The sequence below is a fragment of the Cavia porcellus genome, unplaced genomic scaffold, assembly GCF_034190915.1.
Source record: "Cavia porcellus strain 051 isolate PalLab524CR breed Dunkin Hartley unplaced genomic scaffold, mCavPor4.1 scaffold_1, whole genome shotgun sequence".
Lineage (NCBI taxonomy): Eukaryota > Metazoa > Chordata > Mammalia > Rodentia > Caviidae > Cavia > Cavia porcellus.
Genome location: NW_026947484.1, coordinates 29,382,412 through 29,397,755, shown reverse-complemented (window position 1 = coordinate 29,397,755; position 15,344 = coordinate 29,382,412). Strand labels below are relative to the sequence as shown.

The following is a 15,344-nucleotide window of genomic DNA, read 5'->3' as shown; positions in this document are numbered from 1 at the left end:
TACCTTACTCAAGAACCAAAGAAACTAATAGCCATGATGTTCCTCTGGAATTCTGAATGAAAGAACATCACAAGTTATTTGTATTATCACAGTGAGGTACTATCCCTTTTGGAGATGACACCAATTCACTGCTGAAATGCTATAAGTAATTCTACCACTAAATGTCCTGAATGTGCTTTCTCAATTTTGGTTCTCCTTAAAATCAATGTCTGTATGTGTAAGTGGACTACCTGGGGAGAGGTATCACTATTCAAGTTTAGTTCAAGATAAGGTTAACTAGCTTCATATAGAGATTGAGTGAAGGTCTTTGACCTCATTAACACCAGCCTTTAACCAAGGGAGTCAAACAGGTGTGAGTATGAGTGTGTGTTCAAATAAACAAAAGTGTCTGTTAAAACAAAGAAGACATTTACAAGGCTCTCCATGTTGTCCATAGTACAGATTATTTTCAGAGACCACCTTTATATAAGTACATGCAGACAGAACACATGCATTCCCCATCCTCCTCTTTCCTAAATGGCACACCATGACTTTATGGTATGCTCGTACACTGGCATTGACACACCTTTTAAATATTACTAAAAGGCTGCCTTTCTACAATGTATTAAGCAGCTGCTTGCATATGAGTATCTTGTTGTCCAGAGTGACAGCTGTATTTTCGCCTGTTTTGACATTGAGTCTGATCTGGGTGAATAGCTCATATCCATTAAAGTGCTATTACAACACTGAATGACTGCCAGAATACTTCCTGATCAATTTTAAAAGCCAGCTAGCTGTCATCATCTAATCGCAACAGCAAAAAACAAATCTTTGGGGAATAAAATGAGATTTTTAAACATTTTTAAAGCAGTGTATTAAATATAATCCCTAAAAACTATTTGAATAAGAATTATAAGCCACAGAAATAGGAAGGTGGAAATAGTATTTTCTGCATTTTCCACTTGCATATTGGCAGGCAACCTCAAATACTCCTTAAATTTACCATTTCGGCAATCACTGAGTTTGAACTCCTGCCATTACATAACTTAATAAAGCAGCACTGAAAACAATCACCACAGAGTGTGATTGTGCTCACCATTAAATTTAGTTCTATAAAATTTAAGACTGAATTCAATCATCTTTCTGTCTTTGCTTCAATAGTTAAAATCCAAATGTTCAGGCTTGCTTTTTACTTTTCTCAACAGCCAGACAATATGCATATTTTTAAAGCTACAATGCTGGCATTTTAGATTTGCATGTATTAAGCTCTGCCAAAAGGATGTAGAACTCACTGAGACTGTTAGGACCACTTGAATCAACAGTTTAATTGGGGATGTCGGACTCAAAGTTGTAATTCTGCCACCATTATACCAACAATGTCAGCAAGTGCATAATGTATAAATTGGCATACTCAAGATGGAGGGCAAATATTTAAAAGATGTAGTTTGTCAATATAATTAATCATCTGGGATGGCTTTCTTAATAGATAGAGTTCAGTTTTTCTAATTTTGGCTTAGGCATCCAATATTTTCACACTCTTATTATGCCAGTAACACTCAGAATTTGGAGAGGGGTTTCTCAATTGCACAAGTGAAAAGATGACATCAGGAGGTTTGATGTTCTTCAGTTCCTTCCAGGATTGTGCACCACAATGTCTGAGACCGAACAATAGACTAGAAATGCTAACTTCCCAGCTCATACTTAACAGAGCATGATAAATAGTGACCAATACATCATTTTAAAGTTCTTCCAAATATGTATAATCTTAGTAAAAGAGAACCATTAATGCAAATACTGAGGTGATTTTACAATCATTATTCCTTTTTGAAGATTCAAAAGCTCTCTTAAAAGACTGGAACTTATGCTATAAAATAACCTTGTCCACATAATCAAATGATCCTTTTCACTTTTGACCAAAGTCTCCCTACTTTTTACTTGAAAAGTTACTTTTCCTGCTTTCCATTTTTAAATATTAAATCCATTTTTAAATATTAAAATTGATGTTATTCCAAGAAACAGACTCATCCTATTCCCCTCCTATGCAGTCAAGTTGCCCCCACTGCACGTATGGGGGCTCCCAGACACCTTACCTGGCGTAGCAGCCGTCCAGTACTGCTGTGGCAAATCCTTTTCTGCCCCTACAGCTCCAGTCCCTCTCTGTCTGGCTCCACTGAACTGGCTCTGCTCTACCTCTGCAGGCCTTTCTTCAGCAGATGCCTTTTCATATGTTGCATACCCCAGCTAAATCACCTTCAGATCACTTCTACCTGATCAAACACCTGCTCTTTATTCAAATCTCCCCACCACTGCCCAGTGAAATATTCCCCGTATGATGCCTCGTGTTTCCTTCACACTTCACACAGCCATTTTTGGCCAGGAAGCATATACGACTCTTCCGTTTACTTTTCTGCCGATGTTTGCCACCATAGCCACTGGGTTCTGTTGGGAATAAAATAAATCTCAGAGAGTCCAAATAAATCCTCAAATGACAAAATTACCTGACAGAGATATCCCAGTATGAAAAGAAAAGGCAGCGGCAGGTGGGATCTCTGGTGCAAAGTTGGATTTCTGTTTATTTTGTGGTAGCCTTCGCACACTTGTCTTTCACTGTATCATTCCCATTAGTGGGCAAACTTTTCCCTTGGAAAGTAGAAATATCAAAATATATCACAGTTTTAAAGAGGGAACAGCTTTGAGGCTCACCACAAAATACAACTCAAAAATGACAAAATAAAAATATATATGAATCTTAGGCTAGAGTACAAAAAACATCAATTTTTAAAATCTCTGATACCCTTAAAGGTAAAGTTTGTATTTATACAAATAAAAACGTATTGCCACTCGGAGGCAAAGACCAAATTTACAAATTATAGAAAGTAACCAAGATTCACCACAAAGACTACAGTGTAACCTATGTACATTGAGGTAGTATTTACCTCCCAAGAAATACCTTAAATTCATTTTAAAAAGTGACATTTTGTAAGCAATTGTGTACTAAAAGTAGAGGTGTATGATTGGAAAGTCCTTGCCTTATAGGTATTGATCTGACTACACTATAACATAGTATCTATCATCTGGTACAGAAGAGAAGGTAAAGGAAAAGGTTTTAACCGAGGTCAGCTATTTGGGCCAATCCCCATTTCCTTTATATCCAGTCCATTACTCTCAGCACAAGTTAGTTCAGCTTCCCCATATACTGTTAAAAATATGTATATTGCTTCTGGGAGATCTACTGCCCCTTGTAAATTCACATATTAAAGGGTAGCATAGAAGGGAAAGGAATCTGTAATAGAGCCGTTTATAGCCCAGCACTAAATCATATAATACAGAAAACAAATGTAGATGACTTGGAAGGGGGCAAATATATTACCTCTCCTCAACGAACATTCATACAATAAAATAGGATCTCAAAGCTACCAAAATTAAGTGGAAGCTGGACTACAAGAATATCAAAGAGAGATGGAAGAGAGAAAGAAGGAGGCGGAAAGAGAACAGGAGTAAGAGAAGAGAAACCAATTTAACCTGATTTGAGGAAGTGATGACCAGGTGTTAAGTAAATGAGCATTTTAAGCAAATTCCTAACAATTTTGAAAAATGGGAATTTCAAATACACATGGCCAAAGAAGGGGAGGAGAGGAGGGGAAAGGAGAGAAGAGATGGGCAGGAGAGGAAGAGACAGGGAGGGATGCAGAGATGGAGAGGGAGAGGGAGGGAGAGAAAGAGAGGAGAGAAATGCTTTTTTTTTTTTAGAGGAAGGTTGGAAAGCCAGGATTAAAAAAATGAATAAATTACAGCTTTTCCAAAGACTCCTATTTCTCCTGACTTAGTGCCCAAACACATCTTTCTCTGAACTGCCTTGCTATTTTGCCAGAAGAGAAAACTTATTTTCCATCTATGTAAACTCCTAAAAGGAGAGAGCAGGAAGACTACTCAATTCAGCCCAAGGAAAATAGAGCCCTTGTTCCTATCTCCGAGGTTCTGGCAGTGGCCCAATCCCCTTCCAACGCTGGTGGTCCAGGCTGGAGGCTACAATCTGACCTAGGAATGAGAAGCGTTTTGCTAACCTCTGTTCACTGGGTCAACTGGAAAAAATGATATACTTACCAGGCAGGAAGGAAGGGCATGAAACACCTCACATTTCACACCACCCCTTCCCTGAGCTGGCTCGCCTTCCAGAGTCCCTGGAACTGAATTGTAAAGGAAAATGCCTTGCTAGACTACAGAGTGGGCGGAGAGTTTAAGGGTGCCTGGAGGAAAGGAGGAAGGCAGACCAGGGAAAGAATGAGGAAGCCTGAGTTCTGAATTAAAGCAGTCAAATGTACTTTTACTTACCTACAGTGTTAACAAAAAAATTACAAAGACAAAATAGAGACTGGCAATACATTTGACCTATCTGATGAAGCAGTGTACCATAGCTAAGAGGAAGACTATGGCAGCAATGACAGAACTGAAACCAAGAATAAGAAATAAAAAGAGTACAGGAAAAATTACAGATTCTTATTCCTGTGTAGCTCTCCACAAAATGGGGCCGGGGTGGGGGTGGAGTGGGAGGACAGCAAGAACAGTACTGTGAACCCAGAGTAAGGGAAAAAAGCACCATTCACCCCATTGTTGACAGCAGGCTCCATTAGCATCCAAGTGACTCTGCCCAACAATCCACAGGAGTAGATGTTAACTGACATACACTACGGGTAAGAACATGTGGTAAAGACCACAGGTATATGGAAAAGTCCCAGACTTCCTGCCCTTAGAAAACTTATATTCTAGTGTAGCAGTGCAGTAGATGAATACAAATTACAACTAGGCAAGGTAAGAGGCACAAAAGATCATAACCAAACTTAAGATACATGCCAGGATGTCCCAGAAAACACCAAGTAGGCTAAGCCCTGCCCTGTGAGAGGAAGTCCACCACCACAAGAAAGTTCTCAGATTTCAGTCAGTAATTATCACCTGATAGGAATGAATGATTTGAGTTTGACAGTATCTCTTATTGTGCTACCTCAAATCAACATGGGGTCTGGAGTCTTATAAAAGAGTTGAGACCCTTAAAGAAGAGAAAGGACAGGGTGTTGAAACAACTGATCTTAAATACTCTAATTTTCTCCAATATTTTTCAGTTTTCTATGGCATCTCCCCAGAAATTTTCATGATGTCTTAAAGAGTTCGCTGTGTTTCCTAGCCTGACAGATTGCTCAGACCAATTTTTCTTGCAAAAGACACTCCAAATGGCTGCACTGATCCTATAGTTGAGAGTGCAGGTGCTTAGGCAGGAAAAAAGTGGCATTTATTGAAGCTCTACAATGGCCTTCACACATTTTAGTATGTTCAAGTCTTGCCACAGTGCCACATGAGGCAACTTGATATTGTCAGTTTTCAGATAAGAACATAAGACTCAGAAACTTGAAAGTCCTTTGCCCAGAGGTCAGTGTGAAATCCAAGACTATTTAACCCAGCTGCACTCCACTTCCAAAATCTCAGTGATCACTGCAGAGGTAGCATTTTCATGTTTCTCTCTTCTGTTTCTTAACTTCTACCTCTCTCACCACCTTCCATTCTTCCCTTCCCTCCTCCTCTCCCTATCTTTGTATTTAAAATCTATTAAACATATTTATTAGTGTTCATCAACACCCATTACAAGAACCCCTAAAAACTTTAGAAATGCACCACTGAGTTAAGAATAAAATGTTTCCAAGAATATAGCTATTGGGTAAATTTAATGGTAATACTATATCTGACTCACAATTTAGATTTTTAAAACTTCCTAAATGATATTGTGTTCTATAATAATGAAAAAACTAATTTCCTTCATGTTTGACATTTTCTGATTACAAAAGTATTGTATGTTCACTATGAAAACCTGAAAATCAGAGATAAGTTTAACCAAAATAACAATTATTCATAATCCTACTGTTCATAGTAGCCTATGTACATGTCTGTGTTAGTTCATTTCCATACTCTTAAGAACATGCAGTTTTTGATTTAGATCACAACTGCAAACAATATTTTGTAAGTGTATTGTTTTCACTTAACATTTTTCAATTACAATGCAAATTTACAATTACATTATATGCAATTTATATACAACTCTACAGTCAGCAACACGGTTTTCAATGAAGGGCATTATTACCCTATATACCTGCTAGATACAGCAGCCCCTCATCACAGAGAAGCATCTAAATATAATATGGACTCATATGTGTATTGGTGCAATTTTCTCTCCTTCCGAAAACAAAGCATCTGTTTATCTTGAAATGTATTCATATTGTGAGCATCTAAGGGCAAATCCTGTGGCATTTTTACCTTTACATCCCTATTTAGCAACTGACATACAGTAAATGTTCAATAAATATCTGATGAATTGACCTGAACATATAATTACATAAGATCCACTAAATAAAAGGCAAGACCACACATGCTGAACTTCATATACTCTGTAAATATATGCGTATTAAATGAAATCTAAACTCTCAATTTTAATATATTGTTGTAAATAAGCATAAAATAATATTCAAGACAAAAGATCCACTTTTTACTGATGTATACTAAAACCAGAAACAAAATGTTTCCCTAAAACTCCAAAATTACTGCAAGACTTAAATGCCTAATATGGAAAAGATATATTCTGAGTACTTTTCCCATACACATTACCAATGCCACATAAGGTTATTATAAGACTACAGAATCAATCCACCTTTATAATGCATTTTTAGAATGTATTAGGAGTGACAATAATTGTTAGCAGCCTACAGATCTATTTCCAGCAGCTGAAAGCATCCACACATGTATGAAAAAAGGTGACTGTGACTCAAAGTCATATTAGGAAATAAGATACATAGAAGAAATATGGAGATTAGGTCACACCTTCCAATGAAAAGAAATATTCATTCCAAAAGTGATGTCATGGGTCAGTTTTGAATCCAAGTGTAAGGTTAACATTTTGTCTCACTAGAAAAAAATGAATTTGACCTTGTAATATTTATATCACACAAAAACTACCACAGACAGATTTCTTTCTGAAAGCCTTCAGATTGCTTCTTGTCAAAGTGCCTGTGTCAGAGATGTGAAATGTGATCTTAACTGGTAGCCATATTTGATGGTGACAACCCAAAACACGGAACTGGGAAAGGTTTCAGTGTACCCTTTCTCTTTGTTTTTAAACTTGTGTTTGTCACTATTTCTACTACATCTAGTTAAAAGAGTATGAATGTCATTTATAGCCCCTCAATGGGCTACATATAGGAAAGGTATTTTTATGTGAAATTAATAAAAAAGAATGTGTTCAAACTGAACACGTGAGTAAACTGGTTTTGATAGTTGGGCATAATTGGTGACTCCTCACATATAAGAAATATACATATTTGGAAAAAGCAAAGAAACTACTCAGGTACTTAGGGCAGGAGAATAGTAAAAATAACTATCAATTACTAAGCAAATACTATATGCCAATTATTCTCTGTGTCTCAATTTCCACTTCTGTAAAATAGGAATTACAATTTAGGAAAATACTTGGAACACTCCCTAATCTTGAAGCACTCAAATGTTGGCTTTGATTTTCATGCTGATGAAAATAATGTTGTATTCAGCCCTCTGCAATACATTTCCTTAAGTGACATCATCTATACCTCATAATAACTCTGCCAGACACACACAAACAAATTTGGGGCCATGAGTTAAATAGAAAAACGGTGGCCTTGGTGTGGTAAAAGTAATCTCTGTGAACAGTTTTAGGCAAACCCAATATTTCAAAAGAATTGGCCTGTCAAAAGCAGGACAGGCAGGAAGCAAAATAGTCCCTGAGACCCTTGCAGACAGGCAGCAAGATACTTTCAAGGTGGTAAAGATGAGTGGACAGAAATAATGACCCTCCCTCAAAAGGAGAATGATCTCCTGTCCTAATAGCTCATCACCATTTACTGAGTTATTTTAAAATTCCAACCAATGTGTTAAATGCTTTCTTATAGTAAGAAACCATTTACCTGTCTCTTCATTATTCAGGTGGGTACCATTATCATTTGCATTTTGTAGATGAGTAACCCGGAGCTAAAGCTTCCATCAATGGCCCAATACAGCTAGTTCACAGTGGACCAGGATTTGAACCCATATTCTTCTGATCCGAGAACTCATACTCTTGGAGTGGCCCATATTATATCTCCCATGGCAATACTTAAAATGATAAATGTGCTCTCCAATTGGAAAAATTAGTTGATACTGATTTATTCTTCAGAATTCATCTCTTTGGTATCTGAAGTTTTACCATTTACTGGCTATTATCAAGGTACAGCCATTCTTTCAAACACAGAATGCAAATTCTATTTGCTAATCATCAATATTTTAAAAGGTATAATAATTCAGATGAAATTTTTAAAATCTGTCAAGGAATATAAATAGTATCTGTGGGACTTTTTTCATGAAAATCAATTTATTAAAATACTTATTGTTCTTTCCCAATGGACTTAGGTCTGTAAACAGTCAGAAGACTCATATAAAAGAAAAAATTTTATACAGAAAAATAAAAAAGTTCTTGAAACTGGCTGTTTTAAGTGTTTTTTAAAGACACTGTTCATATCTATTCAAATAGACCCCAGCCTAACCAAAATGTGAATCTGTCACTCCTAACTGATCCTTTACAAAGCCTTAGACCACTGCTTACAAAAGGAATGTAGTTTATTACAGTTGTTGACTCCAAATGAATATTGATTTCAATCTCAGAATGCTATGAAAGGACTTGCATCAATTACACAGTACATCAGAGTCATAATGCAAGTTACCTAGTTCCAGTGATGCACACAGCAAATCAATCATTCACTTTCACACACCTTTGAAGAGACACTATCCACCATGAGCTTCCTTTATCTAACCTTAAAATAAGCCATGCAGTGCAAAGCAGAGATAGAAAAGGAAACCATTCCCAGTTTTTAAAGACCATAGGCTACTGTCAGAAAGCCATTATAATTACTCCCTTTCAAGTGGGCTGCGTGTTAATACAAATACAAATGAGGGGGTAAAAAAATGAAGCCTTAATGACAGCATTATAAGGGGAGGTTTCTCCTTTACATTATTTATTTATTCAATGGAAAATTATTTGGCAATTATGATAAAGCAACTAGAGGACAATGACTTTCCTTTGAATCACTAATTAAAATGCTGATTGCCTGTGGAGTGAGATGTGCAGTTATGGTCAAACAAGAACTTTCATTGTGCTAAACAGCTTGGGCTGGCCTGACACCTGGGTGGGGAGGGGAGGGCATGAATTAAGCTGACTTTGCTACAAAAATCAGACTGATTTTTTTAACATAATGTTACAGATCTGGCAAGATAATATTGAGCTAGTAATGAGGAGGGAGGAGAAGAGAGAAAAGGAGAGAAAAAGAGAGGAGAGAACATAGGAAAAGAGAGGAGTAAAGGCTTTTTTAATAACAATTTGAAATCTAAAAGCATATTTCATACATATCAAGTAGCTTTTCATAGGAAAGGTTTTTCAAAATAAAAGTTTGCACTTCCTATGTTCTTAGACTTCTCTACAAGCTACCCATATGTATACATAAACATCAAAGAAATGTCACCTTTTTAACAATATAAATGCTCTTTAAACCCAATTTATTTCCAATTATGGAAGAAATGTCTTAAAATTAATTATGAAGAGGAAATTGCTTTTCTTGTAACATAATGAGTTTAGTGCTTTGAATTTTACTAACTAAAATTATGGCTTTCCCAGTAACTCTGAAACAGTTATTTTCTAAAATAAAAAATATATTTCTTATACAAAATTTGTTAATAGTGTATGTTCAAAAAGTCAGTTAAATTCATAAAGTAAAAGGAAAATTCATACCTTCAACCAGTAACACTCATTAGAAAATGCAATCTTTTGAAAGTTCCTTTTTCTCACAAAACGATAAACTTAGATTTGAGAGAGAATTGAGAAGCCTTATATCATCCAACTTGGAAATTCCCTCCACAGTATGTCAGAAAGTCCTACCTTTGCATGATCTGGAAAAGATGATTTTATCCCCTTGAAAAGCAGATTATCCCACTTCTAATAGTTCTGCAGGTCAACTAAAGGTACTGGTCTAACTGGCCTAACTATAACTTCTATCCCAAGATCCCAGTCTGCCACTGGAACATTGCAAGATAAATCAACCCAGCAGCAAATGACATCTTCTATATGTCTGAGGGAGGATCTCCGGAGTCCTTCCGTTTTCCCTTTTCCATACTAATTAACTCCAATTTTTCCAGTGAGTCCTAGTATGCTTTTATGTCCATTCTGCACAATTCATCCTTCTTAACGAAAGGGCGGAGAAAAATATAAAGATATTCCAGATGTGGCCAAACTATTCAAGTGTGGTGGGAGTCAGTTTTCTCATTTCTTTTCTTTCTCTCCTCCTTCTTCCTCCTCCTCCTCCTTCTTCTTCTTCCTCTCTCTCCCTCCTTCCCTCTCTCCTTCTCCCTCTCCCTTCCTCTTTTCCTCTCTCCCTCCTCCCTGTTTTTCTATTTTTTTAAATCCATGGCATAACAATGTATCATGTTCACCTTGTAATCAACTAAAACCTTTAAACCAATTGTATACAAATAATCTGTGAGAAAATACATGTTTTATGAATTTTACATTTCTTTCTTTCATTTTCTTCATTATTAACCTGAATAATTCTTGTCCATTTAATGCTATTTAACCTCTGTAAGTCTTAAGTTTCCTCATATAAAATGGTTAGTATGGTAAATTCTAAATAGGCATTATCACATATGGCAGACTTTCCAAGTCCGAGTGCAATGGCCACTAAATGCACTATACACAAGTCAGCACCATTACATCGACTTTGTCAGTGAAAATTTAAGACACTATCAATGACCATGCCTCTTAATTTGCTGATTTGTAAAACCTTAACAAACAGAACTATGATAAACTGCTAATCAGAATCAGATGAAAGTTTAGTTTCTTTTTTTATATTAGTATACATTTGCCATACATATTTCAATTCTTGTGGGGAGTGACACATATATAAGACATCTTAATTCCATTTTTTGTACCTTTCCTCCCCTCTCTCCATATTATCTTCTTCCTATTTGAGAAACAGCTTTCTCCCTACTTCCTACTATCTATCTTTTATTTTGGTCTTTATTTATAATTTAGATTTCTAGTGTAAGTGAAACCATATGATAGTTAAGCTTGTGTGTCAGATTTATTTCACTTAACATTATGGTGACAAGGTACATCCATTTCCCCAGAAATTATTCAAGTTTATCTTTATGACACAGTAGTACTACATTGTGTATAAATATCATGTTTTCACTATCCATGAGTCTGTTGATGGACATATAGGCTGTTTCCAAGATTTAATTATTATGAGTTGTGCTGCCATAAGCATGGGTATGCATGTGTCACTGGGATACTATATGATGTTTTTAATTCTTTATAGAAAACATAGTACTTTGAGGGGAAGTACCTGGGTCAAATGGAATTTCTAGTTTTGGTTTTTGAGGAACTTCCACACTGACTTCCATAGTGGTTGTATAGTTTATATTCCCACCAATAATGTAGAATGGCTCCTTTTTCCTCTTACATTCACTAGCATTTATTATTATTTTATTATTTTATGATGGCCATTCCTACTGGGGTAAGGTGGAATCTCAGGACTGTTTTAATTTCCACTTTTTCAGTGGTCAAAAACACAGTTTCATTTATTAATTTTGGGGGTGCATTTGCTCAGAAACCTATGACCCCACCATCTCACAACATATGTGTCCATCATAAAGATCCCACAGCCTCAGTAACCTAAGATGCTTTCTCCAGTGACTTGAGGACACTGAACTATACTGTTCCTTGCGAATTTTTCTCCTTTGTAGGTTCCATCATCACTTTTTTTTCAAGAAAATGACTTTAACTTGGTCCTTTGGCTGCCATCTGGGGACTATGGAGTTTTTCTAACTGCTGTCAATCCATCCATTTCATAGGAGTCACTCCAGAGCATCTAATTTTAGGAATCCACTTCTTTCTCCCAAATACTGGGAAATTAGCTCATCTCTCCCTTCCCTTAACTTTTCAGATTTCCATAACTCCATATAAAAATTCCTTTCATGCTCTGAGATGAACCTATAGCAATTTAAAGTACTGGGAGCTCATTTGTAAACTCTACACCTACGTGAGGTTTTCAGGTTCTTTTAGATACAGTTGTTCTGCCCTTTTCAATTTGAAACACCATTATCCTTTACAGAGAAAACAGAAGTTAAATAGAATTTAGTAATGTTTCTCTCTCTGTAGTCATCTTTTAACATTATACCATCTGTTCCAAACAATCCAAATCGGCAAATATTTATGGAGCGCCTGAAATGTGCAAATATTTTTATGAGAACAAAGGGAACGCAAAGATGACAGTATGTTTCAAAATCAGGAAGGAGATGGGACAGAAGGGGAGGTAGACAAACAGAAATGGCTAGGTATAACATAAAAGATAAATGGAAATACAGCAGGACAAATACATGGCTTCAGGATTCCAAAAGGAAGGACTAAGCAATGACATCATTTTTCCACTTTTTCCTCTTACATCCTTTTTCCCCCACCTCATAAATTTAAGTCTTTTTTAAAAGTTGTATATTTTATGTGTATATTTTTCACTCATCTGTGAAGACTGGTTTTGGACTACTTTTCTTTTTTCTGAGGTCTCTATTGTTGGAATTTTATCACTGGCCCTCCCATTCCAATTTTCCATCTTCGCTCACCTTTTCACTAATTCATTCATTCATTTCTTCATTTATTATTATATCAAATAAATACCAGGCAGTCTTTTACAGTCTTAAAAATCACTCTATTCTTTTTTTTAGGTTCTCTACTTTGGGCCAAATGCTGAAGAACCCCTGCTCCTGTGTTTAAATATCCAAAACCTCTTTTAGATGAATTTTTTAAAACCTACCACTTAGCCAGGCATGGTGGCACATGCAGGAGGTTTGCTGTAAGTGTGAGGCCAGCCTAGGCTACACAGTGAGTTCAAGATCAGCCTGAACTACATAGCAAGTTTTAAAAAACAGACGAACAAAAAATCTACCTCCTAAATCCTCAGGTTACAGCCCCAGCTATATACAGTCTTTGACTATGCCTCTTATTTAGAATTAAATTAAAGGTAACTAACACTCTATTGTTTCCTCAGTAATTCAAGACATTATTTCTAGAGACAAATCATGTTTTCAGAATCTTGACAAACTATATGTGGCAATAAAATTCCCCAGCATTATTATACCTGTTAGCGTTAGTACTCTGGACTCTGAATCCAGCAACCCAAGTCACGGCACCATTACGTTAGTGTTTTGGGCACAATAAAAGCACAAAATATAAAAGTAAAAAGTAGCCTTTATTTCAAGGATATGGAGAGGAGTCCATAACCATAACCAATAGTGTTTGGTTATTGGCTTCCTCTGAAGGCAGTCTGCCTTCCTCTGACCTGATTGTGGAGTATGGGATATATATATAACCTCTGACTGGAGGTGGAGCTTAGGGCAGGCATAGATGACACGTGAGGAGCTGATTGGAACTGTTTTCGCACACACTGGTAAAGGAAAAAGGAAGCTGTAATAGAGGAAGGAGGAAGTGACCTCTGGGTAAACATCCCCGATTCAGCCTCCCACTGCCATAATGTGGTGTAACTTATTCTAGGGCAAAATTCTTTCAATACCTATCCCCAGAACAGGGTTACAGTCCCAACAATTAAAACCCCAACCATTTCAAAATTTGGCCAGCAATGTCTTCTGTTGGATTATTTTGTCAGGACCCAAATGCTTTTTACTCAAATGTGTATTTTTATATATCTGGTACTTACAATATTACTTAAACATAGTTTATATTATCAAAGTAACAGATGTTTACTGTTATAACATTTGAAAATATACAAAGTCAGAAAAAAAATGTCCAAAATGTTTTTGCCTATAATTTTTTGGAATATTTTTCCTATTATATATGTAAAGCAATGCATGTAAATTTATACATATTATGCCTCTGTATGTCTATATACTCTGTGTATGTACATGTATGTGTATGAGTAGTGAATGTTTACTTATAAAATATACAGTGAGTCACTGTAGTGTTAAATCTTCTTCTTGCTTGGTAAATGGTAAGCTCGTCCATTATAAATCCTTCCCCTTGGTCTTTGGGCCAAGAGTTGCTAACACACTTTCTGCCATTATAAGTTTTCTGCTTAAAATCTATACTTAATATGCTGCACCCTGACACCTGACTATCTTGAATCTCTTTTAATTATTACTGTGTTTTCTGGAGAATTTTCAGAACTTCCTTCATCTTTCATTGGTCAAATATGAACTTTATGTTTTGCTTATTTTATTTTCTTCTCTTTATCAGTCCCAGATTTACTGCTGTCTTTGTCCTAACACTGTTGCAACTGAAACCAAATATTATCCTCCATTCTTGTGGGCTAATCGTAAAATAATGTTAAGCTCTATCAAATTCATTTTTCTGAGTCCCAAAAACTAGAAGAAAAAAAGGGAGATAAAAACACTATCTTTGTCACAAGTCTTGTAAGATAGAATCTAGAACTTTAAAGATACACTCCTACACCTTTGTAGCCCTCCTACTGTTAAATATGAGACAAGAAAAACCCACATCAGACCAGTGATTAGACCTAAGGTTCTTGTTCTAAGAATGTGACATATCTCTCATAAAGCCATTTCAGGTACATGTAGCCTCCTTTAACTTCCCAACTGAAATATACCACTGCAGTTTCTGGGGTTATATACAAGATTCTTCAGGATTAGTGGCGTATTTCTGTAATCCTAACACTCTGAGAGGTAGGAATACTAGGCTGAGTTCAGCCTAGGCAATTTAGCAACTTACTGAGACTCTGTCTCAAAATTTAAAAATGAATATAAAAAACACAAAGGGCTGTGGATCCAGCTTAGTACAAGGGCCCTGGGTTGAATCCCAAGTGGAAAAAAAAAAAAAAAAAAAAGATTCTGCCTAGCACCTGGACTAATCCTAACTGTCTGGCATGACCCTGCATAGGATTTCCTACAAAGACCTGGTTCATTCCACTTCAGGGCAGCTGTGCTGGGTGGGACAAGCTCCTTCTTCTCTTTCTCTGTGGAATCAAATTCCTACATTCACCAACCTCTTGATGTTGATTTATAACTGCTGGCTGATGCCCTTTTCTTCTCCAAATATCTTTTCCATTCATTTTGCCCTGATCAAAATGTAACCTACTTTTTACTAATACATATTTACATAGATTTTTAATGTACAATATGATGTTTTAATTCACACATATATTAGATAATAATCTAAAGATCATGGAAAATTTCTTGAAAGAAAGTTAATTTTGAAAGAATAAATTGGAATGGCTTATCAAATCAGGTATGAACTTATTAAATAC

At 36.2% G+C, this 15,344-nt stretch overlaps 1 protein-coding gene across 18 annotated transcripts in view; it reads right to left on the bottom strand.

The window, feature by feature from the left end:
• Positions 1-15,344, bottom strand: part of Npas3 (neuronal PAS domain protein 3) — an 815,093-nt gene that overhangs the window by 731,677 nt on the left and 68,072 nt on the right. For 5 of the 18 annotated variants that reach the window (XM_063246573.1, XM_063246577.1, XM_063246601.1 and 2 more), the window contains exon 1: positions 1-3,625. This exon is cut by the window's left edge and continues 18,564 nt beyond it. The exons of 10 other annotated variants lie outside the window; for them this stretch is intronic. The gene's annotated coding sequence lies outside the window, so the exon portion shown is untranslated. 3 more of the 18 variants (XM_063246586.1, XM_063246593.1, XM_063246619.1) reach the window with 2 other exon arrangements.